Source organism: Pelodiscus sinensis, chromosome 10 (assembly GCF_049634645.1).
Source record: "Pelodiscus sinensis isolate JC-2024 chromosome 10, ASM4963464v1, whole genome shotgun sequence".
NCBI classification, from domain to species: Eukaryota; Metazoa; Chordata; order Testudines; family Trionychidae; genus Pelodiscus; species Pelodiscus sinensis.
In genome coordinates this window covers 27,633,463-27,658,285 of record NC_134720.1, presented here as the reverse complement: position 1 = coordinate 27,658,285, position 24,823 = coordinate 27,633,463, and the positions used below count along the sequence as shown (strand labels likewise).

The window sequence follows — 24,823 nt, the reverse complement described above, 5'->3', positions numbered from 1 at the left end:
GTCATCAACAGGAGCAGTTGGAAATGAGGGCAAGCACCATGTGACCACCCAGCTCTCCATGGACTATAAGCAAATCTGCTAAATCTAGGGATGAACAATGCTCACAAGAGCAGTAGGAGGGCAAAAGTGGCTTTGCAACACATTTGTAGCACGAGGATTTTTTATAATGATCTGCACTAAATTAGGCTGCTATAGCTTATGTTAACAACTCATGGCTACATACCATGGATATCAATGGATGCTCCTACCACAGGTCCCTTCTCCTAATCATAAGCCCTCTGTTGGAAGGAGAGTGGTTTATAGGAGTCTCTGGGGCAGGCCTACACTCTCCTGAAGATTCCCCCAAAGTGGGGTTATTTCAGCTGGTCTGAGCTTCTGCAACAAAGTTGGCTTTGGGATACTGGAGTAGAGATGATAATTTGGCTCCTTTCCTCCATATGCATATATTTGTGCTATGTTTCTGTGCATATGCTGTTCTCAGACATATATTTTAAAGGAGTGCACAAATACTTTAGAAGGTATGTTATGCACAGTTGTCTTCTTTTCAGATCTAAACACAATGTTCCCAAACAAATCAAACTCAGTATGATTTTGAGTTTTATTACAAAATGGGGTTTCAACCGTGGATCTATTTCTGGCTCTACAACAAAACCACATCTCAAAAATCATTATACTGTATCTGATTTTGATGCAAAACAGCTAGAAATTCAGAGGTTCATTTTACTTTGGGGGTTTGTTGAAACCCCAAACTTAAAGCAAAATCTATGGCATGCGCAACTACATGAAGACATGCTGATTTTCAGGCAGCTTCGTTAATGCTACACAGAAGTACACATAGATCAAATTACATGTTTCATTCTAATGACAAATCTGTTTTTTCTGAGGACTACATTTCACCAACAGTATCTTGATTATTGCTTTATTTTTTGTAGCTTGTTCTTCATGGTCTCTCTCCCTTTTAAAAACATGGAAGTTTTGACACTGATTTCAACTAGAGCAGGATTGCACCAAAAAGAATTTTACCCTTAGCACATTTTCCAGCATGGGAAAGCTTAAGTGAAGTCTCAGAGCTTTTAGGCTTGAAATCTGTGGTGTGCTGAGGAGACTTTCATTTTGATTTTTGCAAAGAAGTATTTATGGTGATTAAGTTCCTAATTTAAATCTCTTGTGATCAGCTCTATGGTTCAGAAATCTAACTCTAATTTTTATTCTGGTTGTGACTATGATTCCGCTAAATATCAGGATTTAATGATAACTTAAAATCTAAAAAGCATGAATTTCTACACAAAGTCACTATTGCAGCAAGGAGGGGAAAAAAACTCCAGCAACACACAGCCTTCTATAAAGTCCTGAACATAGTTAACACTGAAAATAGTAAGTTCAACATGCACAGTGGAAATGACACTTAGGGGATCAGGTCAAGCAAACTATTACACACAAGAAACTTTACACATCTGAATAAGCCCACTGGAGGCAGGGTATATAAAAATATAGTGACAATGAAAGATCTGTTATACAGTACTAAAATGCAAAGTGTAATATTCTCAGGAGACGGAAAGCAGAACCTTCCCAAAATACCATTTGACAGTCTTTTCTGAAAGAGTGAATTTATGATAAAAATAATTTGAAATTATTAATTTTTCTTTTTCACTTTGGGACATAAGTTTAATTGAGTAGCATATACATGGACATAATGTCTGCTAATAATAAAAAGTAACTAGCAAAAGAGGAAAAAATACAGTGGAGATAGAGTAGGAAAACTCCAAAGGAAGCTGCTGGCAAATAAATATTGCTCAACATGAAAAGAATATTGGGGGAAAAACTGACGGAGTGGAATAACAGGAAGCTTAGTCATTTCTGGAAGAAGAAGAAGAAGAAAAAAAAAACAAAAGAGAAAGCTAGAGGGAAAGAGAAGTGGGAGGGAAAAGCAAGGTATTAAAAACAAGAATGCAGAACTGGAAGTGCAAGTGCTGAAAGACAGATAAGAACTAATTGGGCTAACTGAATTGAGCTAAAAAGGGCATACAGAAACATCAACACAACAATTATTGGAGGGATAAACAAAAACAGAACGGAAGGAACTGTGTTGTTACAGATTAAAAACTGATTGCATTTTTTTTTTAAAAGGATGATACGCAATGTATTGTATGTAGTGCAGCAGTGAAAGACCAGATCAGTGTAAAAAGCAAAACAAAGATCAAAACCGAGCAACTACCCAAAGTGACAGATTTTGGAACAAGATAAGATCAAGAAATATTAAAATAGATCGAGGAGGCCTTGAAATAAGATATCATTTTAATTAAGACATAAGTTTAATCAAGAAAATATCAAAGACCCTGGAATTCACTAGGCTAGTGATTATGGAAGAACTGAGAAAGCAACATATTTCTGTGGCTACGTCTAAACTACACCCCTCTGTCGGTAGAGGGATGTGAATTATACATATTGAAAGTGCAAATTAAGCTGGGATTTATATATCCTGTGTTTCATTTGCATAATGGCAGCCGCCGCTTTTTTTTGAAACAGGGCTTTTCGGAAAAACCCAGCACTTTAGATGGGGCTTTTTTTTGACAGAAATGCCCTGTTTCGAAAGATCCTGTATTCCTCAAAAACTGCCTTTTTTTTCAAAAAGCCCCATTTCGAAAAGAAGCGGTGGCTGCCATTATGCAAATAAAGTGCAGAATATTTAAATCCCCGCTTCATTTGCACTTTCGATACGTCTAATTTACATCCCTCTGCCGACAGAGGGGTGTAGTTTAGACATAGCCTGTAAGTGAAAAACAATGTCCTAATGCAATCTGAGTAACAGCATCCAAAAATATTGTGGCTTGCTTATATCAAATGAGATATTTTTTAATCTGAAATAATTCCAAGGGACTTTATAGACCACAGTATACAGAGAAATCATTTGACTCAATCTTGGGATGCAGTACACAGCAACGATACAAAATAATTCATGAGGGGGTTAAGAGTATCTTATGCAACTATAACTGAAAGAAGACTTGACAGAGGCCTTGTGTAGCTCATACAGTGGAATTTAGACAATGTCAGAGCTGATAAACTTAGAGAACATGTAGGATTCTACATTTTTCATAAAGTTATCAGATTTGAAAGGGTTCTCAAGCAACATACCGACAAAATTGAACAGGCATTTCTCAGAAGCTTTGAAATTTAGGAAAAAAGGGGATTGTAACTGAGGTAAAATCAAACAGTCAGATACTCTTTTAAATGGAGAGTATTTGTAAAGCCTTGAAGATACAATGTGCAGTGGCTTATATAGAGTATAGACTACTACTAAATACAATAACTGATAGAAGAGGTAGCAGGAACACATCTTGGAAAAAAACAGGATCAAAGATAGAGAGCTAACATTTTAATATATAATCTGGTTTGGGAAATGGAAGCGATGGCTGTATTTGATAAGGAAAAATGTTAAAAAATTATGAAAGTAGAAAAAATTGTGAGTAGAGCAGAGATTTCTCCAATAAATTGTGCTTATCTGCTACGCAAATAATGCAAGAAAAGAACATTTATCTTAAAGCAACAGCTTGAAATTAGAGAAAGGCAGGCTTCGCAATGCCTAACAATTGGCTTCACCATGTCTGTATATCAGTTAAAATTATTATATTAAAGACTGGTTTAGATCTGGATTCATATTTCAGTGGTAAACAAAGTTAGACTCCAAAATACAAGTAACAGAGAGTAAACAGATTCTTAAATTTGAGAAGCACTACTTTCAAAGCATATGCAGCTGAAATTAACAAAGAAAAGTAAGCCACCATTATGGAAAAGTTCAAGAAACAAAAGCCTCAATGGCAAATATTTTCTAATGTTAAAGTAAAATGCATGTTTACTGACTAAATAATTCTTCAAACCACACCCTCTACCTCCTAAACTATGCACAGCTGTGGTAAAATCAAGTAGCTTGTTGTCTTGCCAGAGGGATAGACAATAAATCAAACAGGAGGACTGACTTTGCCAAGTGAGACCTCACCTAATGCAACTATTCTACAAAAACATATTGTACTGCATTGGCCATCACGTTCTTCAAAAGACTGCCCCTTAAGGATTATCATGGACACAGGATAGAAGAATAAGAATGAGATACAGCTTCAAAGATTTAAGTCAAGAAAGAGTAGCTCACTGGGAAACCATGTAGTCTCTTACTATAAATACCATACAGTAATAAGTTTATAAAAGTAATTCCTAAGGGCACTGATAATAAAATATTTGTACTACAAAAACACTAAAGCAGACATCCTTGTATAACTTCATTTTTTGCATTTAAGAGTATGGTATTTACAAGGATGATGAAGGGTAAAAATTGACAGAAAATGTACTGTTTTATAAAACTAGAAGCTCTGTATTTCTAAAAGTTAATGAATTTATTTACTGAAAGTTATCATTCCTTTGGGGAGCTTTTAAAATACATTCATCTACAGTGTCTGTCACACAAATATTTCAATACTGTACTGGTACGACCTGTGCGCACACACATCAGCCCCTCTGACAATAATGTGTTAAAAAGGCTGGCATCTACGGGAACCTTGGCTCCAATACAGTTTCTGCTTCAACCAACCTCAGTATTAACAATGGTGGGAAATCATTGCAAATAAGCCACCATGTTGATATAGCCTTAGAGTCCCTTTTCACAAATAAATTCATTGGCTTCAATCCTTCAGGCTCTCATGCGGCCACAAATTTCAAAACCAAAAGGGACCATTATGTACATTCATAGAATTTCAGCCACCTAAAGTTCTCAACCCTTGGAGAAGCAGTCAACTCACAACACACTGCTCAGTTCACAATAATTTTTGGCCAAATTAAAAACAGTGACCAGAGATGAAACACTACAGGCACTATACATCACAGTTTCTCAAGGTTACTGTTCTAAACTCTTTGAGAGGTGCATTAATCACTAGCATTATGATTTTCTCTGGGTTCGCATTTACTATCCCTCACAAGGATGCTAATTTTAAGTGTTAACACATTCAGATCATACAACATGTTAAAAACCCAAGTAAATTAACATCTAAAAACCGACTCCAACACCATGCACACAATCACTGTCATAGGCAAAATGAAAGGTATACACAATCAACGGGTTCCTTATACTGGCTCCACTGTACAGCACATCAGAAAACATCTTAGAAAGAATATTTTCAAAGGATCACATCAAAGATCTATCCAAGGATGACCAACCAAAACTGCTCACTCCCAAGCATCTTTTAAATACAATAAAAATGGAGTTCTGGGTACCAAGCAACAATTTAAAAAAGTCCAAAAGAAAAACCAAATCACAAAACTGTTTAATATGAAAACGTTATAGCTACACATTCAAGCAAATACAAAGTTAAAGTTTAAGCTCTGCTCTTACTTCATTTTATTGAACTTTGGTTTGCTAATGTTCCTTCCACAGCTTCAGAGGTAAAAAGGCTTCATCTGAGCTAAGGGGAATTGATCCCTTTAAGGACTGACCTATTTCCTCTACCTTACAATTACAGTAGGACTGGGCATTTGATTCTTGCTGCTAGTTGCCTCTTTTAGGACTGGGAAAGACTTTTTCCCTCCTTGACAAAATGGCCAGGATGGGTGCGTCTACATTGCACCCGTAGCACAAAATATGCTACGCAATTTGAGCTATGCAAATTGCATAACTTATTTAAAGTCAATTTCTAAATACATAGCACATATTTCTAAATAAATCACTATTCTGAAACATCCCTTACTCCTTGTGTAATGAAGTTTACAGGGACGTCGGAATAATGAGCCTGTTATATTTCAAAATAATGGCCGTGCTCAAAAGACAAGGAAGAGCTATTTCAGGATACCTCCAGAATCCCAAAATAATGCTGCAGTATAAACGTTTTTTACCTCCCTTTCAGTAGCCTGGGGAGCCAGCAGGGAAGATAGATTGTAATTTGGCAGGTGCCCAGAGCAGGTAATTTTTCACTACACAGAAATAAATTAAATGAACAACAATAGAGGGTCCGACTCTCAGACACTCCACTCCCCTACCACTCCATCCCCTATCCCTATCCTCCAGCCCCTACCACTCCATCAGGGAGAAGACTGTAGCCTTTTCCCAATCCTTCCCTTAACCTTCATACACGTGAGGATGATGGAATCCCAGCAATGGCAGGGGTATCAGGTTAACAGGATGGGGGGCTTGTGGTAGCTTTGCAGCAGGTGGTATAGATTACAAAGCAGGGATGACCTGCATTGGCTGAATTATTGCCAGCAAGTTCCAGAGGTGTAACTTATTCAACTTATTAATGGAGGAGTTTTGGTGTATGGGATGGAGTTTGGGTGCAGAAGGGTTTTGGAGTGCAGGAGACTATGTGGAATCTGGGAGAGGGTATGGATGAAAGAGAGGATTCTTCCCTGGAGAAGGGAGACAGTGCAGGGTCTGGGACAGGGTTGTGATCTGGCACAGAGAATTGTGGTGCAGGGCCTGGGAGGGGATATGGGTGCAGGAGCTGGGGTACAGAGGGTTTGGGTTGTGACCTAGGGAAAGGGCACTGGAGGGGAGCAGTGGATTGGGGAGGGGGGGCTGTGATGCCAGAGGCAGACTCTGGCTAGGAGGCTCGTAGCTAGGCAGCTCCTGGCCAACAGCCCAGCAGGTCCCTAAAGCAGGATCTCTCCCTGCCCTCACACAGCACCCAGAGCAGCCAGTTATGGGAGCCATGTGCTGCTCGGAGTGCCACAATCCAGGGCAGAAGAGAGTATTTTGTACACTGCCTGCCCTGCAAACAGGCAGCTTCTGTTGGCCAGTTTCTAATGGGAGCAGCGAGATATTGCTGGGGGCAGAGCAGCATGCGAAGTCTCCACCTTTGCCCCAGCCTTGCAGGCACATAGCCCCTGCAGCCAGCCGCTGTGAGTGGCATGGGAGTGCTGGGCCAGCAGGGAGACCGCTGGGCCATGGGCTGGATCGGGGCCACGTGTCATATTTTCCCAACCCCTAGTTTAGCTCCACCATACAAGAGTAAAATGTAGATGCAGTTTATTTATCCATTGCTGTTATAGAACTCTTGTGCCTTAGATCAGTGTTTCCTGTACCCTGGCTCATTACCCACCGGTGGGCCAGAGGAAAGGTTATGTGGGTTAACATATGCTGGAGGTATTCATGCCCTCCATGTTTTCACTGTCCCAGGGCAGCAGGCAATAGCATGGGAAGCAGAATCAACATGGTGGCAGCTAGGGTTGCCAGGTGTCCGGTTTTCTACCGGACAGTCCGGTATTTGCATTGTCTGTCCAGTAGAAAAATTCAGAAAATACCAGACACATGCAATGTTCAGTATTTTCTGAATTCCCAGCTGGGTGCCGGATGGAAGCCTGGTGGGGGAGCGACTGGGAAGCGGGGCTGCGATTGGCACTGGGAGCCCTCTGGTCACTTGCAAAAGTCGGGTGGGGTGGGACGGGGGCCAGGACTCCCAGCCACTCCCCTCGCCTGGGTTTTGCACGCGACCAGAGGCTCCCAGCACCAATCGCAGCCCTGCCTCTCAGCTGGGAGCCTCTGGTTGCGTGCGGAAGCCGGGCAAGGGGAGTGGCTCCCAGCCCCGCCTGGCTTCTACTAGCAACTAAAGGGAGTGCCTGCCGGGGGCGCAGCCCAAAGGACTCCAGCTGTGGCCAGTGGCTGCATCCCTCCCCCCCGCCAGGTCTGCTTCCCACCCCCCTTCCTCCCATCTAGCCCCATGGCCCCCGGATCTTCCCCCCCACCAGCTCTGCTTCCCACCCTGACCCCTCCTGGCCAGTTCTCTCCCCCGGCCCTCGATCAAGCATGTCCGTTTTTTTGGCAGGATCTACCTGGCAACCCTAGTGGCAGCAGCAGCACAGAGGAATCAGCCAGAGCCAGTGAGCATAGTCAGCAGCCAATTATAATTGTGACCAGGACATGGGGAAAGAACAGCCTTTTGGGACTACAAGAGGTGACAGGACTGGAAGAGTGAAGACAAGGGGGTTCTGAGGCAATGGTGGGTCCCCAAAAAACAAAATGAAGTTTGTAGATCATCTTAGTAAAAAGTTCAGGAACTGCTGCCTTGGAGTGATACCAGATTCATTGTTCCTAATCATTACAAAATATATTTTATTTTAAAAGTTACTAATATACAAGTTTTCTATTGATAACGATACAGAAATTCTTGTTACAAGCTTATTTTAATTTGGTTACACTCTTCCAAGTTGCAGTAAAATGATAAGTGCTGTACTTAACTACGCAGATGCACTGTTGCTGGTCGAAGAGGCATACGTTTTTTGAGCCACACAAAGCTCCACTTCATATTGACTAGCAAACTTTCCATCTTACCACAGGTTTGGACAATGACCTGAGAGTGATTTCCAACTTTACAGGCTTTATTGCCAGCTTTTGGATCACTATTTTGCAAAGATAAAGTCATAGGACAAATATCTACAAGGACAAATATCTACACTGGCTAATTAAACTGCAAGTACTGCATGTATAGAATCATATAACACTAGAACTGGAAGGGACCCAGTACAGTCTAGACCATCCCTGATAGAGGACTATCAAATCTGCTCTTAAATATCTCCAGAGATGGAGATTCCACAACCTCCCTAGGCAATTTATTCCAGTGTTTAACCACCCTGACAGTTAGGAACTTTTTCCTAATGTCCAACCTAAACCTCCCTTGCTGCAGTTTAAGCCCATTGCTTCTTGTCCTATCCTCAAAGGCTAAGAAAAACAATTTTTCTCCTTCCTCCTTGTGACACCCTTTTAGATACCTGAAAACCACTATCATGTCCCCCCTCACTCTTCTCCTTTCCAAACTAAACAAGCCCAATTCTTTCAGTCTTCCTTCATAGGCCATGTTCTCTAGACCTTTAATCATTCTTGTTACTCTTCTCTGGACCCTCTCCAATTTCTCTTGTATTCTTTCATTGTTCATACCAGTGATTCAGCCAAAACAGAACAACAATGAAACTGAAGAACAAAAATTCCATAATAAGCTATGGAATGCAAATGAGGAAAATAAATACCAGGCCAATGTAATTATAATTCAGAAAACAAGACGACATCAGCTGGTTTCATAAACCCTCTTGCTTCTTACTGTTTGGTGCAAAGTCTCTGTATAGTCTTAGCTATCAAGACTTGGAGCGCCTTTTGCAAGGCAAATAAATTATTTCTGGATTATTATTTAAATACTTACGTAGAGGTTTCATCAGTATGCTGTAACTACATCTCTTCTGGTAAGAAAAGATATCTGCATGAAAGCTAAACCAGTTGTTCATCTCTAGCTGACAAATATGGATCCTCAGGCTATACACTGACCTATTCAGGAGAGGCTACATCCTTTAATGAGATGACAAGAGAAATATACACTTCAGAGCAGGAATTGAAAGGGGGAATAGTTGGGAAAAAGCCCAGAGCTGATTTAAAGCCGAACACTTCCTTGATCAGTATTTACACACAAAAAAACCAACAAATGGTTTGGTAGCACTTTATAGACTAACAAAACAGAAAAAGAAATCATGGTAGTTGAGTGTAAAATATAGGTAACCTGTGTAAGGACCTCAGGATTTGCATCTCCAGAAAGCAAAGCAAAAGGGATATGTAAATGACAGAAGCAGCTTCTGGCTCACTGTAGCAAGAGTGGGCAATCAGTGGCCCATCAGGGTTCTATGTGAGACATTTTGTTTGTCGTTGCCCCCATACAGGATTGCCAGATTCTACTGGTTTCCATCTGTATAGGTGTATTTTCCCCCTACCAGTGTCACTAAAGTGACACACACACATATAGCAAGGGCACGAACTGAAGTGCGGGCTGACTGCGCACAACATTGACGGTTAGAGCCATATGGTCCCTCTGCATCCAATCAAAGGGCTGCTACGGTTCAAAATCAGCAAGCCCCACAATTCTAGGTATGTAAGCACAGCTAGCAAAAATACAGTATTGCAGGAGACTGTCTTGGTTATGACAACCTTGTGGTACACTGAGGTGAAGGAGGGCCACTCACACAGCTCACTTGCTAGTCTAGGTTGCCCATCACTGCACTGCAGGGTCTTACACATTTTTTGTTTTAAATGAGATGGGGAACATGAGACTTAAACAGAAAGAGGTACAGATTAAACAATCCATGGTACCTAGACTGATCTTGTAAACATGTCTGGGGGCAAGGGATCTGAGACGAGGGATGTGAAGGACTAGTCGACTATCCAATAAGCAAATACTTATCAGATAGTCGATAGGATAGTCGACTAGTCACTTCCCCCCCCCCACACACACCTTGCTGCCTCTATCAAATAGAGGTGGGGGAGGAGAAAAGAGAGTACTCAAAGCAACAGCGCCACGTTAAGCCTGGGGCCAGACCCTGGGCTCCACACGGCACAGCCACTTTGAGATGCATTTTGCATCAACTATTCAATTAGTCAATTACTTGATATTTAACATCCTTATCTGAGACCCAGAGAAAAACAGATGGAAGAATTTTCTTTTTTTAAATTGAATTTAATAATCATGGAATAAGCCAGAATGGCATCTCCATTCAGCCCTTTGCTTACTGCTGAGGCTGCTAAGAGTTGTGGAGGTATTTTTTTGTACCTAAATAAAACCACTTAACCCATAATAGCAGAGAGATGGTAACATCTTTTGGGAACTACTACTTTTGCTGGATTTGAATTTTTGATTCAGAGGTGAACAGCAGCACAAGCCATCACTAATCTTCTGATTCATATTTATCCTGTGGTAATAAGGCCAGTGGACAGGAGTGCTGCACTTAGACAAACACCAAATAATTAGAAATGCCATTCAGCAAAAGTTAAATAAGAAATCAGAAATGAAATGAAAAATGAAAAAGCAATACCAATAGGCAGTTACCCTCATACCATCAATATGAAAAATATTACTTATAATATTACAGTAAAAATTACATGTATTTATAACTTTCTATTGTCATCCTAAGAAAGTATGAAAAATGCCACACTGCCAATAAATATCTATTTGCATTTGCACAGGAATTTCTGTACTTATCCCTAATTATGACAATATGTTACTATTGGTATTTAGAGTTGTTGGGCTTTGTTTTTTTTTTATCACACTGCTGCTTGGAATATGTGAGTGAAATGGACAATTACTGTTGTGTATATAGGCCTCGCTCAGCCAGAGCCAGAAAGAACTGTACTAAATGCATTGTACTTGCAAGTCGTCCTTTCTATGCCATACCAGGCCAAGTATAAAGATGTAGGAGGCCTAGAAACACAGGCCTTCTCAGAGAACTGTTAATGGAATACTATGCCTCATTCAGGATCAGATAGATTAAAAACCGGAATGCAATGGTGTGAAAGAAAAGGATTTATTTCTGTGTAGCACTGGCAATCATTTTGGGTGAGGTGGAGTCTATACAAACACTGTGGCTTATATTTCACTACAAGACATTTCAACATTTTCTTTTAATTTTCACCATTCAATGGAAAAGAATATTCAATCTTTGCTGATAATATCAATACAACATGAAAATTCAAAATACTTTCTATAATCTAATGGCTTGGGTAGTCCTTGCTTAAAATATTCTACCATCAAGATGTGGGAAATTAAAACTTTTCCATGTTCTGGAGCCAACCGAGTTGATGAAACAAGAAGTAACATTCAGAATGAGAATCAGTGTATCGTAATCTCATTCGAGAAGCAATTTTTCCTCTGTATCCAGCATATACGTGAGGTGCAATTAAAGTTGCAGAGATGAGTGTGTCAGCATTTAGCGATGAACCCCAGGAAAACATTTGTGTCGGCTTTTTAAGAATCTAAATTCTCCTTTAATATACTGGACACATATCAGTGAGGAAGAAGAACTGCTCAATTCTGAGCATAAAACTCAAAAGCTACGTCTACACTGGAGGCTTCGTGCAAGAACAACTGTTTTGTGCAAAAACTTGCCGGGTATTTACACTGCACGTGCGTTCTTGCACAAGTAAATTTACAGTACAGCGTCGGAACACAGGGCTTCTTCCAGAAGAGTTATTCCTCTCCCCACAAGGAATAAGCCCTCTTGCACAAGAGCTCTTACAGTGTAGACAGGCAACATGAATTTCTTGTGCAAGAAACACCTATGGCTAAAATGGCCATCAGAGCTTTCTTGTGCAAGACAGCGTCCACACTGCCATAGATGCTCTTGTGCAAAAGCACATGCCAGTGTAGACACACTCTTGTGGAAGACTTTGAGGAAGAACTCTTCCACAAAACAGTTCTTGTGCAAGAAGCTGCCAGTGTAGACGTAGCCAAAGAAAATAGTCTTGAAATAGCCTTTTGCATCTTCGTCATGGACTGTATTTTGTTTTACCACATCAGGAGCTAGCCACAGAAAGAAAAGGTGAGCAAGAGCTCTATACACTAACATCCTGTTGTATTGAAAATTGTGTAGGTGAACCGTTAATTATAATGAGCAAAAGTTTTATCTACAATTCAACAGCCAGCATTGTTCTACACTACATGGCTATTTCAGGATACCAGAAGTATCCCAAAATAGCTACCCTACATCTTCACAAGCTGCCTGTTTTTTTTAAATATTTTTCAAAATAACAGGCACACTATTTCGGCATCTCGTTGCATGAGAGTTAAGGGATGGCTCGAAATAGCGTGTTATTTCAAAATTTGGTGCTGTGTAAACGTGCCAAATTTAAAAATAAACTATTTTGAAATAGATTAGCAATAAGATATACAATTTGCATAGCACAATTGTGTTTCTTATTTCAAGGCTAGGGTGCTGTGTAGACACACCCTATGTGACTTCCAAGTGGGGATTGAAAAGGGATAATGAATCAGGCTGAAGTATTGGTAGGTCTGGTACAAGCCCCGAAGCTTCAATTTGAAAGGAAGGGAGACTGTATGGGGCTTCAGAAGTAGTGTTGAACAAGATGATATCAGTACCCCAACATTAGTTCTCCCCTTCTCCTCACCAGGTATAGAGTCACTCACCAAAAATACATCTGAGCAGCAGGACTCTCTCTAGCGCCCTTATATTCTTTAACCTGCAGTAGAAGAGCTGATGTTTGGCATCTAGGCTCTGACAATCTCTATCCTGGCATCTATGCAACAACCAGAAACCAGGTTGCGACACCACAGGCCAGGTCAGGTTCAGATTTTCAAGGGCTCAGGCCCCACCAACAGGAATGCATTTTCAGAGACGTCAGTGTTAAATTCAGGTACCTAATAAAGGTCAGGAGCTTCAGGGGGTAGCCGAGTTCATCTGTTACAGAAAAAAAAACCAACAAGCAAATGGTCTGGTAGCACTTTGTCTACATGTTTTGTTAGTCTAATAAAGATCAGATTTTCATAAACGTTGAGCAGTCAACTTTCTGGCTCTTTTGAAAATCTGGCCTCATCTATGGTGCTGAGTATAACAAATAAGACAAGGTCTTGTGACTTCCTTGGGAGGCCTAAGACCTGCAGGCCAGGATTAGATGGGAGATATGGTAGATGTGAGACCTGGGAATTCAAAGGACTAGACTGAAAAAAAATGTTGCAGAGAAGCAACATTTGGGGAGACCTGTTAAGTGGACTTCCTGGAGACTGTAGCGGAGTGCCCCAAGGTTCGGTTCTAGAACCGGTTTTGTTCAATATCTTTATTAATGATCTGGATGAGGGGATGGATTGCACCCTCAGCCAGTTTGCGGATGACACTAAGCTGGGGGGAGAGGTAGATATGCTTAAGGGTAGAGATAGGGTACAGAATGACTTAGACAAATTGGAGGATTGGGCCACAAGAAATATGATGAGGTTCAACAAGGACAAGTGTAGAGTCCTGCACTTGGGACGGAAGAATCCCAAGCATAGTTACAAGCTGGGGACCAACCGGTTAAGTAGTAGTTCTGCAGAAAAGGACCTGGGGGTTACAGTGGATGAGAAGCTAGATATGAGTCAACAGTGTGCCCTTGTAGCCAAGAAGGCTAATGGCATATTAGGTTGCATTAAGAGGAGCATTGCCAGCAGATCCAGAGATGTCATCATTCTCCTTTATTCGGCTTTGGTGAGGCCGCATCTGGAGTATTGTGTCCAGTTCTGGGCCCCCCACTACAAAAAGGATGTGGACGCATTGGAGAGGGTCCAGCGGAGGGCAACCAAAATGATTAGGGGGCTGGAGCATGTGATTTATGAGGAGAGGCTGAGGGACTTGGGTCTGTTTAGTCTGCAGAAGCGAAGAGTGAGGGGGGATTTGATAGCAGCCTTCAACTTCCTGAAGGGAGGTTCCAAAGAGGATGGAGAGAGGCTGTTCTCAGTAGTGACAGATGGCAGAACAAGGAGCAATGGTCTCAAGTTGTGGTGGGAGAGGTCCAGGTTGGATATTAGGAAAAACTATTTCACTAGGAGGGTGGTGAAGCACTGGAATGGCTTACCTAGGGAAGTAGTGGAGTCTCCATCCCTAGAGGTGTTTAAGTCTCGGCTTGACAAAGCCCTGGCCTGGTTGATTTAGTTGGAATTGGTCCTGCCTAGTGCAGGGGGCTGGACTTGATGACCTTCTGAGGTCTCTTCCAGTTCTATGATTCTATGATTCTATTCCCCTCCTCCAATTATGCAAAAACCCAGCCTTTGAAGCAAAGCTCTAAGGAGAGGGCCTCTGTCTGCTGATTACCTGTACCTGAAGACAAGATATCAAAGGCCCAAACTGTATTATGAAGCTGAGGCCTCATATTGTTAGTTCTACATCCATTAATAAGTATGGACAGAATCAGTCCCTTAAGCAATATCTGCAATTGAGGGTCTTCTACTATTAACATATTAAAAGCACCATAACAATTCATACACACACACACACACACACACACACACACACACACACACACACACACACACACACACACACACTTACTCTAGCAAACAAATAGGCTGATTCAAAACCCTGAAACAAACATAAAGAAAACACAGTTAACCTATTGTACTGTGTATAAAATGGTCAATACAGAATAGAAATAAAGCGGGGGGGGGGGGGGGGAAGAGGAGAAAAAAGCAGAAAAGACGTCCAGGCATAAACAGTATTGGACAGCTGGCCTAGTTGCATTACTCCACAGAAACCAACCAAATTAGAAATCATTTTCCAAATCTTGGGAAAAGCAATGTTGTTCCACTTCTTGCAGCAGCCATTTTTCAAATTTGTGAAGTAGGCAAAATGATTCTGAGCCCTTCAGCAAAATATCCTGCCAGTTGGCAAAGATAACCTTGAAGGATTCCGTTAAGCACAAATGCAAGGAAGCCCATTTAGTCAGCGTAGAAAACACAACACACTGCACAACCAAGAGAAGCTGATTGGCACCTATTGCAGAGTCTCAGCAGAAAGGCCACAGAAATTGCACTGTGATGCATAGAAATAAACTACTTTGAAATTAGATCAAAATAAGAGACAATTTGCACAGCTCAAATTGAGCATCTTATTTCAAATTATGGGCGCAGTGTAGATGCATGCTCAGGATAATATGGTGATAAGAGGGCTCAGTTCCTTCTACTCCAAAACAATAGGGATCCCAAATCTTGGAGGAGAATCTCCTTAAGCAGCCAAAGTGCTGCCAAGTATCCTTCTAAATGTGATGCACTTGGGATAGCTCCTGGTTGGCTGACAGCTCTTCATTTACCTGCAACTCCAAAGGTTTAGCTACTTGCAGCTCACGTTGGCCAGGGTTCACCATTCCCAGCCAATGGGATCTGTGGAAGTCATGCCCTGGTCCACGCAACTTTCCATAGCTCCCATTAGCCACAAACAGCAATCTGTGACCAACGGGAGCTGCAAACAGCACTACCTGTGGAAATGTGAGTAAATAAGTACCAGCAGCCTGCCATGGCTTAACACTGGTGAACTGTCTCCATCTTATTGCCCTCCACTGTTCTACAAGATGCAGAAGATAGTGATATTGCAAGCAATATATTAAAGAGTATTTTGAAGATATAAAATGCCATATATTATTGATAAATATAAACTAAATTAGGCAATAGTATGCCCTACAGGTACCACTGCTCTTGCCCATGCTGTACTTGCTCCATGAATAATAAGGCTATCAGTCAAAAACACCAAAGCCAAATTCTGCTCTCATTTAAAGCACAATAATTGGGAATACAAATTAGCTGTAAATTTTCTTCATATTTACTAAAAAGAAAGAAACAGCTACTGTGCTGGTGTTAAGGAAAATAGCTGCAGAAATAGAGGCTCATGTACACAAATCAGAAAAGATACAAACGTCAGTAACTGTACCAAGAGAAATCAACAGAAAGCCGTGAATATCCCCATCCACATCTGCAGACACCTGCAGATGTAAAGCTGATACCTACCGATATACGGTGGATATCCACGGATTTGCAGGGCTCTAACTACATACTCTGAAATGTAGTAAACTACAGTATTGTGTGTTTATTTACTAATCAGCATGCAATTTGCAAATGTGTGCTACTTTCATTTAAAGACCTCGTGGGCTAAGGTCTCTCTAACCCAGTGGTTTTCAAATTACAGGTTGCAACCCAGTACTGGGTTATAGAATGTCAGGCCCTGGATCTCATGGCTGCAGGGTGAACAGGTGACCAATTGGGAGTGCAGACAAGCTGCCTGCCTGTCCTGACACCACTGATAATGCTGCACCCCAGAAGCAGCTGGTAACAGGTACAGCTCCTGTGGGGGCGGGAACAATGCACAGGGATCCACGCACTACCCCTGGCCTGAGCACTAGTTCCACAATCCCATTAGCTGGTGTGGCAAGGGCCCCTCTTACCCAGGCCACTGCTTGGGCCAATCTCTCGCCCTTCTCCCCAGGGACTGTGGCCTGCAGCACATGTCAGTGGTAGGGAGCCCAAACACTCCTCCTGGGACTCCCCTGCTATTTCTGCACTGAAGCTGGTATGACTCAAACTTTTGCTGGCTCTGGCTCTCACCTCTCCTCACTCTCCCCCACCGTCCCGCTGTGGAGGCTTTTAAAGCCCTTCAGCAAGCCAGCAGTGGAGTCAGCTGGCCCAAATATGCCTGAGCCGGCTTCCTCACAGCTGCTTCTAATTGCCCTGCTGCCCTCTACTCCTATTTAGCAGGTCTTTCCCCCTATTTGAACTGCCTTTCTCCCACTCTGCAGGAGCCCTCTGGCCTGACCCTGCCACACTGGCAACTTGCTGCTGGCTACTTCTGGGATACATCATGGTCTGTGGTGCCAGGAGAGGCATAGAAGCCAGCTGACACAGCCAATGGGAAGGCACCTCTCCCCGCCAGCCCCAGAGGAACTGCTGCAGCTGGGGCAGCTCTGTACTGGGACCAGCTGGAAAGCATTTAGCACAGTAGATCCAGCTCCAAGGCTACAGGATGCTCCATGTACATAGGGCTCTGTGTACTGTCTTGGCCCTGCCAGTGAGAGCAGGATGTATGATGTAGAGCCCCATGTCCTCTCCCAGGAGCTGGACCTGCTGGCTATTTTCAGGGGCAGCATAATGCCCCAGGACAGACTGGCAGCAGCACCTGCCTTAGCACCGCTGCCCAAGTAAGCTTGAGCCCAAACCCCTACCCTACCCTGAGCCTCTCCCCAACCCAAAGCAACCGCCTACACTCCAAGCCCTTCATTCCTGGACCAACCCCAAAGCTCGCATCTCCAGTCCAGAGCCTGTGCCCCTCCTGCACTGCAGTGACCAAGCCTGAGCCCCTCCTCAAACCTGGAGCCCTCTCTTGCATCCCAAACACCTCATCCTAGAGCCTACCCAGAGCCCTCAATCCTTCCTTTACCCCCTGCCTCAACCCACAGCCCCTTTCTACATTCCAAATCCAGCACACTCAGCCTGGAGCACCCTTATGCACCCAAACCCCTTATCCCAGCCCCACCCAAGAGCCTGCACCCTCTGCTGGAGCCCTTGCACCCCAATCCTTTGCCCCAGGCCTGAGCCCTCCCTCACACTCAGAACCCCTTGGTCCCTCTCCCACCACACATCTCTTCACATTAGTGCACATAACAAAATTCATTCTGCTCCAGGGTGGGAAAAATTAGAGGGAACACTGCTCATGACTCAAATATATCTAACATAACAAAAAGAAGCTGAGCTCAAGAAAAAGGACAATCTGTTTATGCAATAACTGCTGTAGGTGTCTGCATCTGCAATGCGATCTGCAAGCTACTGTGTCAATGACCTGTGTTCTGTTATGAGCGCACAATGTCTCCCAGAGGAGAAAGAAACAGTCTGCATGCTAGCTACAGTCTTGGCCATGTGCCACAAACAGACTATAATTTTTAGGAAAATTGTACTTCACTCAGTGCAAAAGGTTTATAAAATGGATTGTCCAATCCAGGTTCAGCAAGAGAATCTACAGCTCTGATTCCAAATCCAAGAAGCTAAGCTTTAAACAGTAATACACAGGAATACTTCTGGATTCCTAAAATCCTTTGACTGTGCTGACTAAACTTCTGATGGTATCTAGCTGCTCTGGCTTTTTATAAAAAATAAATGTTAGATTGTATTAAACTGTAAGTTAAACCACAGAACTATCAATCTGCACATACGAAGAACTAATGCAGGCTACAACGAATACAAAATACTCCAAAATATTAATGAGAAGCATTAAATCTGGGGAAGAAGTCAGATCTATTAAACTATGTATGGTTATCTGATGTTTACTCCAAATGTTCAATAGATTTCCTTGTGAAAATTGTTGTACTTACCATTCTCAATCACATTGGAAATACAATGAGAATAGTTTTCCCTCATGCGGTAAAATACTTCCTAATTCAGACAACTAGCATGAAGCCTTTCCATAATTTAAATCTTACTATTAGAAGACTTAAGTGGTTTTAGGACTTGCCCTTGGCATCTGCACAGAGGTGAGTTTTTCTACTTCTAGCACCAAATCCTGCTTGTCATATTGACTTTGATAGAATAATTGATTTGGCCTTTAGTCTTGGACATATCTAGGAAATGGAGTGCAGAAAATTTAAATCAACCAAAACAGAATGAAAAGAAAAAGTACAAGATATTTGAAAGTTCATAAAACAGTCTGGATTTTATTTCATTCTGACTGGTTATTTGATTCCTAGAAAACATAAACTATTAATTATCATCTTAGAAATAGACTCATTACATCACTGTATTTCCAGGCTCTGTTTACACCTAACAGATCTACGTTTGCATGGTTTCTGATGAAACAATGCTTTAACTTCAGAATGGCATAGGAAAAAGTGAGCTTCTTATAAATGTTTTCTGTTTGAAACAACTGTAAATGTCCTGGATGGATGCTATCTTTCGTAAAAGTAGATCGCTTTTTCGATGCACTTTTGTGTGTGGATGCTCTCTTTCAGGAGATCTCTTCTGAAAAAAATGTTCTTCCGAAAGAAGCCTGCAGTCTAGACATAGCCTAGGGGATTTTTCGGGAGGAGGGGAAATAGTGATAATGAGTAGAAAATTGTTAACGCGTCTTGACCTTGCTGATGGCCAAAAAGGTGACTTTTTGTTTTACTTTCTGAGCCTTGATTTAAGATGTATCTGAAAATTGATACAATACTAAACATATTTTATTACCTTATCAAGAGCATCAGCAATGAAAAGGAGATAAGAACAGAATTTCACTCTGCTGTCAGGAGTTTTGCCATTGACTCACTGGAAGCAAGACTGCATCTTTATCCCAAAGCTCTGGGTTTACAATTATTTTGTAACAGCGTTTTATAATGTTTTGCATAGTTATTATTCATATGCTGTCAAACCGTTTCTGCATTTTTCATACTAATAAATCCAATATCCAAATAATAGTTAAATATAGTTTTAGAAAGCTAGTAATATTAAAAATGCATACAGTAAACTACTCAATGCAACCATTCAACAGCTTCAAATGTGAAGATCTGTAAGTAATACTACAAACACACAATTATTTCTAGGCTGAAATCAACCACTACCTTCACACACACATACCTCTTGCAAAAAATGAAATGTACGCCCATAAAAGCTGTTCTTAATTTGAAATTAGGCTTTCAATCAGCATTTAACAAATGTAACATATATGCAAGAGATTAAAAAGAAAATCCCAAACCTCAAACATGTCTCAGAACGGTTCATGGAAGTTACACATAAGGTTTATGATACTTTCAAGTGAACTTGGCTCCATATTTGACCAAATCTAGGACTCCTTTTGTATCAAAATCATAAGAGATTCATAGTTCTAAAACCAAGACCAAGAGAAACCTGATGTCTTCATTTTAATATTTAACTTTGAAGTTTGGGGTTCATTTGTTCAAAGCTAAATGGAAAGCCAAAGATACAAACACGTCAGTCAAACCAGAGAACATTTAAACAAGGAAACTCTCCAAAGCTTCTGAGTTTCATACAATTCTAGGGCTAAATCTTCAGATGGTTTAAACTGTCATAGGTCCATTGTGTCAGTGACCAGGATGTGACACTGACACCCCCACTACGTCACACGAGTTTCATCCTTCGGGCAGCTGGTGCTAGGTGACAGGAAATTAGAGCCAAAGCTCAGGACCAGGTTATCTTGAGTGAGGCAAGAACCCTGCCAGTTCCAAGGCAGGAGCAGTGTGGGAACAAGCAAGCATCGGAATTATTGCAGCCATGGTTTAATAAAAATTATTAACCACAAAAAACCATTGTTTAACTGATTAACCAGCCCACCACACTGCCCCATGGGTAGGAGGACACTGGAATAGCTCCCTGCCCATCGCACGGTGGGCCTGGCTAGGCTAGACAAAAAAAATGAAGCCATTGCTAAATGGCAGAGCAAAAGAAGCAGTAAGAGACAAAAAGTCATCCTTTAAAAACGGCAAGTCAAATTCCACCAAGGAAAATAAAAAGAAACAGAAACTCTCAGGAATAACGGCATTGTGCAAGAGGGTTTTTGTTGTGCAAGAAGGGGCAGTGTAGACAGCTCCTTCTTGCGCAAGAGCCTCTTCCGCAAAATGGCGGCTCATTAGATATGCAAATGAGGCTTGGCGATATTCCACGCTTAGCCTCATTTGCATAGCTCTGGCACAAAATCGCGTCAATATAGACATAGCCTGACAGTTCAGGTATAATTTAGTCAGGGAAAAAAAATCTAAAGAGCAACTAGCAAAAGACACAAAACCTAAGTCTTTTCAGAAAGCCTCTGAAAAGTTCCCACACCAACAACTCTTAAACAAAGGAATCAGTCATGGGCAAGAGGAAAGGTCTTTTCCTAGATCAGTAATTGGTTAAAATATTGGAAACAAAGGGTGGGAATAATTAGTTTCCACAATGAAAAGTTTAATATTGACTGGTCCATGAAGGATATATACTAGGACATGTGCTGTTCAACATATATATAAATGATCTGAAAAAGGGTAAGATGCAAGCAGTAAAACGGCAAAGTTTTCACATGATTCTAAATTACTGAAGAGAAATCCAAAATTGACATTGAAGAATTACAAAAGGAACTTACAAAAATGTGTGTCTAGGCAACAGTGGCAGATTGATTCCATGTTGACAAATGCAAAGAATAGCACATTGGAAAATGTAATCCCAATTATACATACAAAATTATAGATTATAAATCTGTTACTGCTCTAGAAAGAGATCATGGAGTCATACTGGCTAATTCTCTGAAAATAACTGCTCAGTGTGCAGCAGCAGTTAAAAAAAGCTAACCATGTTAAGAACCATTAGGAAAGTGTTAAATAAGAAGGCAGAAAATATCATAATGACAGTATATAAATCCATGGTTCGCTCATACACTGAATACTTCACGAAGTCCTGGTTGCCACATCTCAGAACACATTAACATTGCAAAAGATACTAAGAAGGGCAACAAAAATGACTAAGTGTATGAAATACCTCCGATATGAGAGAGATTATAAAGCCTGTATCTGTTATCTTAAAAAATGATGACTAAGGGGGTTATTATGAATGGTATGGAGAAATTGAATAGGGAAGTATTATTCCTCACCAAATACAAAAACCAACAGTCACCCAATGAAATTAATAGGCAGTGGGTTTAGAACAAACATAAGGAAGTACATCTCACAATGCATAGCCAACTTGTTGAACTTGTTGCCAGGGGATGCTGAAGGGCAAAAGTATAACTGTGTTCAAAAAGAATTATAAATTCATGGAGCTTAGGTCCATCAGTGATTATTAGTGAAGATGGCCAGGGGCCCATGCTCTGCGTGTTCCTAAATGTCTGACTGCCAGAAGTTAGGACTGGATTACAGAGGATGGATCATTCAATAAATTGCCCTGTTCTCTTCACTCCTTCTGAAGCATCTGGCACTGGCCTCTGTTGGAAGACCAGATTCTGGACTGGATGAACCATTGGACTGATCCTGCATGGTCATTTTTATGGCCCATTAATTTCAATGGGTTTTGGATTATGGACTTCTCTACACAGTATTAGTCCTTCCCCAGTGCACCTGATGATACAGAAAGATGTCTGCAAACTCAGTGCCACATAGGAAACTTTTCACAACAAAGTTAAAATGCAATATCCTGAAAACAGGAGCTGATAATGGAAATGCTGGCAAAACCTCAACTGTAGAAGTACACAAGGACCTTTACAATAGATTATTCTTCTCTCAGGGTCAGCACCAGAATCATCCTTACCACAGGCAGGGCCACAAGAAAGTGAATGGCCTCCCAGGGATGGAAAAAGAGAAACCACATCATGAGCTGCCTCCTCTTCCACTCCTATTACTATGCGGGATGAGAGGATTTGAAATGAGTTGTTACTTCCACGTTAAACCGACTGCAGGAGACTGTGAGTTGCAGGATTTGCATGGGAAATGGAGTCACAAACAGCTGTCTGCTTAAATTTTAATTAAGGCTGTCCCAGGGCATCAAGAACCAACATGACTGCATTTTTCACAGATGGAAGTATGATAAAGAGGAGAATGTAACAAACACAGATTTTGTGGGCTGTTCCACAAATCCTTCCTCTGTGCACTAATGATTAACAGTGATTCAAAAAGGACTAAACCTGAGATCTGACCTAGTGGGCATATGCCAAGGCGCTAATAACTTCTGATTTCCAATCACAACTATAACAGTGACTCACTATGTGGCTTTGGGCTATCCTGTGACTCGCTATGACTAAAATGGGAGTAGAATCTGTGTGTTTTTATATAAAATTTTGAATATAAGCACTAACAACAATACATGGGTACAGATAGGTATTTGAATAGTAAAATGTTTTCAAGTAAACACAGCATAGTAAATACTCTCCTATTGTTCCATCCTAAACTTACTAAAAATTGAGAGAATTTGCAGGTATGGGACTTCATTAGGACAGCTTCTTATCTGCAAATTGCTGAGATGTTCCAGGCTTATATACTAATTTTACTTGTGGTACCGTAGTTCGTCAATCCTATTCACCCAGTGACCTTCAGAGAAGCATTGAATTCCTAGGACAAAATTCTGTAGGCATCCCCCCCTCGGAGTTGCAAACAATGGTTAGCGATATAAACTACATGGAAAGATACTTCATGGTTATCCCATGATCATGCTGCTGAGGACAGATAAAGCAGCCAATAGACTTCTCAGAACTAGGTCACTGCAGAGGAAAAAGAGAGCAGTCAGGTATAGGTGGGATGATGAAGAGGAGATACGATATAATACACCATATGGTATTATCGATTAAAATGTCTAGCAAGAGAAACACTTCTCACCACCAGTTCAACATGGCACTCAGTCTGCCCTTCCAATGGACAGCTGACTCATCCCTGGTCTGCACAGCTCCTAGTCCCTGACCTAAAACAGCACACTGCACTACCTGATCTGGATCCATTTTCCACTTACCACAACTAAACCCCTGCCCTGTGCTTCCCCGTTCAGTGCTTTGCTTGGAAGTGGAAGTTCAGTTCAGCATCCATCCTCTCTTCCCCTTTTGCACACACAGATATAGCCAGTCTTTTACTCTTTATAAAGACAGAACTTTCAGACTGTGGAAACGTCTAGACTACAGGCTTTTGTCGACAGAAGTTTTGTCGACAGATACTGTCGACAAAGCTTCTGTCGACAAAGAGCGTCTAGACTACATTCATTTCTGTCGACAAAGGAAGCTGCTTTGTCCACATGGCAGTGTAGACGCAAAGGACAGTTTAGATGCAATAACGCCTTCTGTCGACAGAACTCTGTCGACAAAAGGCATTATTCCTTGTAAAATGAGGTTTACCAGCGTCGACAAAACTGCTGAGTTCTGTCGACGTTATGTCGACAGAACTCAGTGGTAGTGTAGACACAGGTTTAGTTTTGTCGACAAAAGTCCACTTTAGTCGACAAAACCCTGTAGTCTAGACACACCCTGTGCTTAGGTCAGCCAAAAGTAGCAGAGTTTGCAGAGATGATGCCTCATCTACCATCCCATAGAAGTTTCTTCTAAGCCAATGATCTTCTAAGGCCAAGTCCATACATGGGTCCTGAACCAATATTAGCCTGCAAATGGTCAGTCCTTTGCTAAGTCTTGAAAACTGAAGAACAGTGATTTGGTGGGGAAAATACAGCATCATGAAATGAAAAAGGAGCAGAAGTCCACTGTGACTCTCAAAAATATGGAAAAACAGAAAGGCCATTTCTTTGCCTGCCAACAGCTACTCGGAAAAAAAAAATTCCTTCTAGAGGATTTTTTAAATAATGAACTCAGTCATTTTCATGAGGCAAGATCTCTGGTTTAGATGATGTACAGCTTCCAGTTTGATTGCATTTTCTGACAAGGAGTGCAATGAAAATGCATTCGCAAAGAACTACCAACTGATGAGTGAGCATATTGCTCTGGTTTCAAACTGATTCTCCCAGCTTCCTCATCAGCTCCTTCTTCCCTTGAATTTTATGTTTCATCCAATGTCCAAATATATTCATTTTGTCCACTTTGACTGAAAATTGTTGGAATACACACAGCAGGGTGAGTAGGCTATAAT

The 24,823-nt window shown here is 41.4% G+C and overlaps 1 protein-coding gene across 11 annotated transcripts in view; it reads right to left on the bottom strand.

Annotated features, from left to right (window-relative positions):
• MBNL1 (muscleblind like splicing regulator 1) overlaps nt 1–24,823 on the bottom strand; it is a 205,126-nt gene that overhangs the window by 119,498 nt on the left and 60,805 nt on the right. The gene's annotated exons all lie outside the window — the stretch shown is intronic.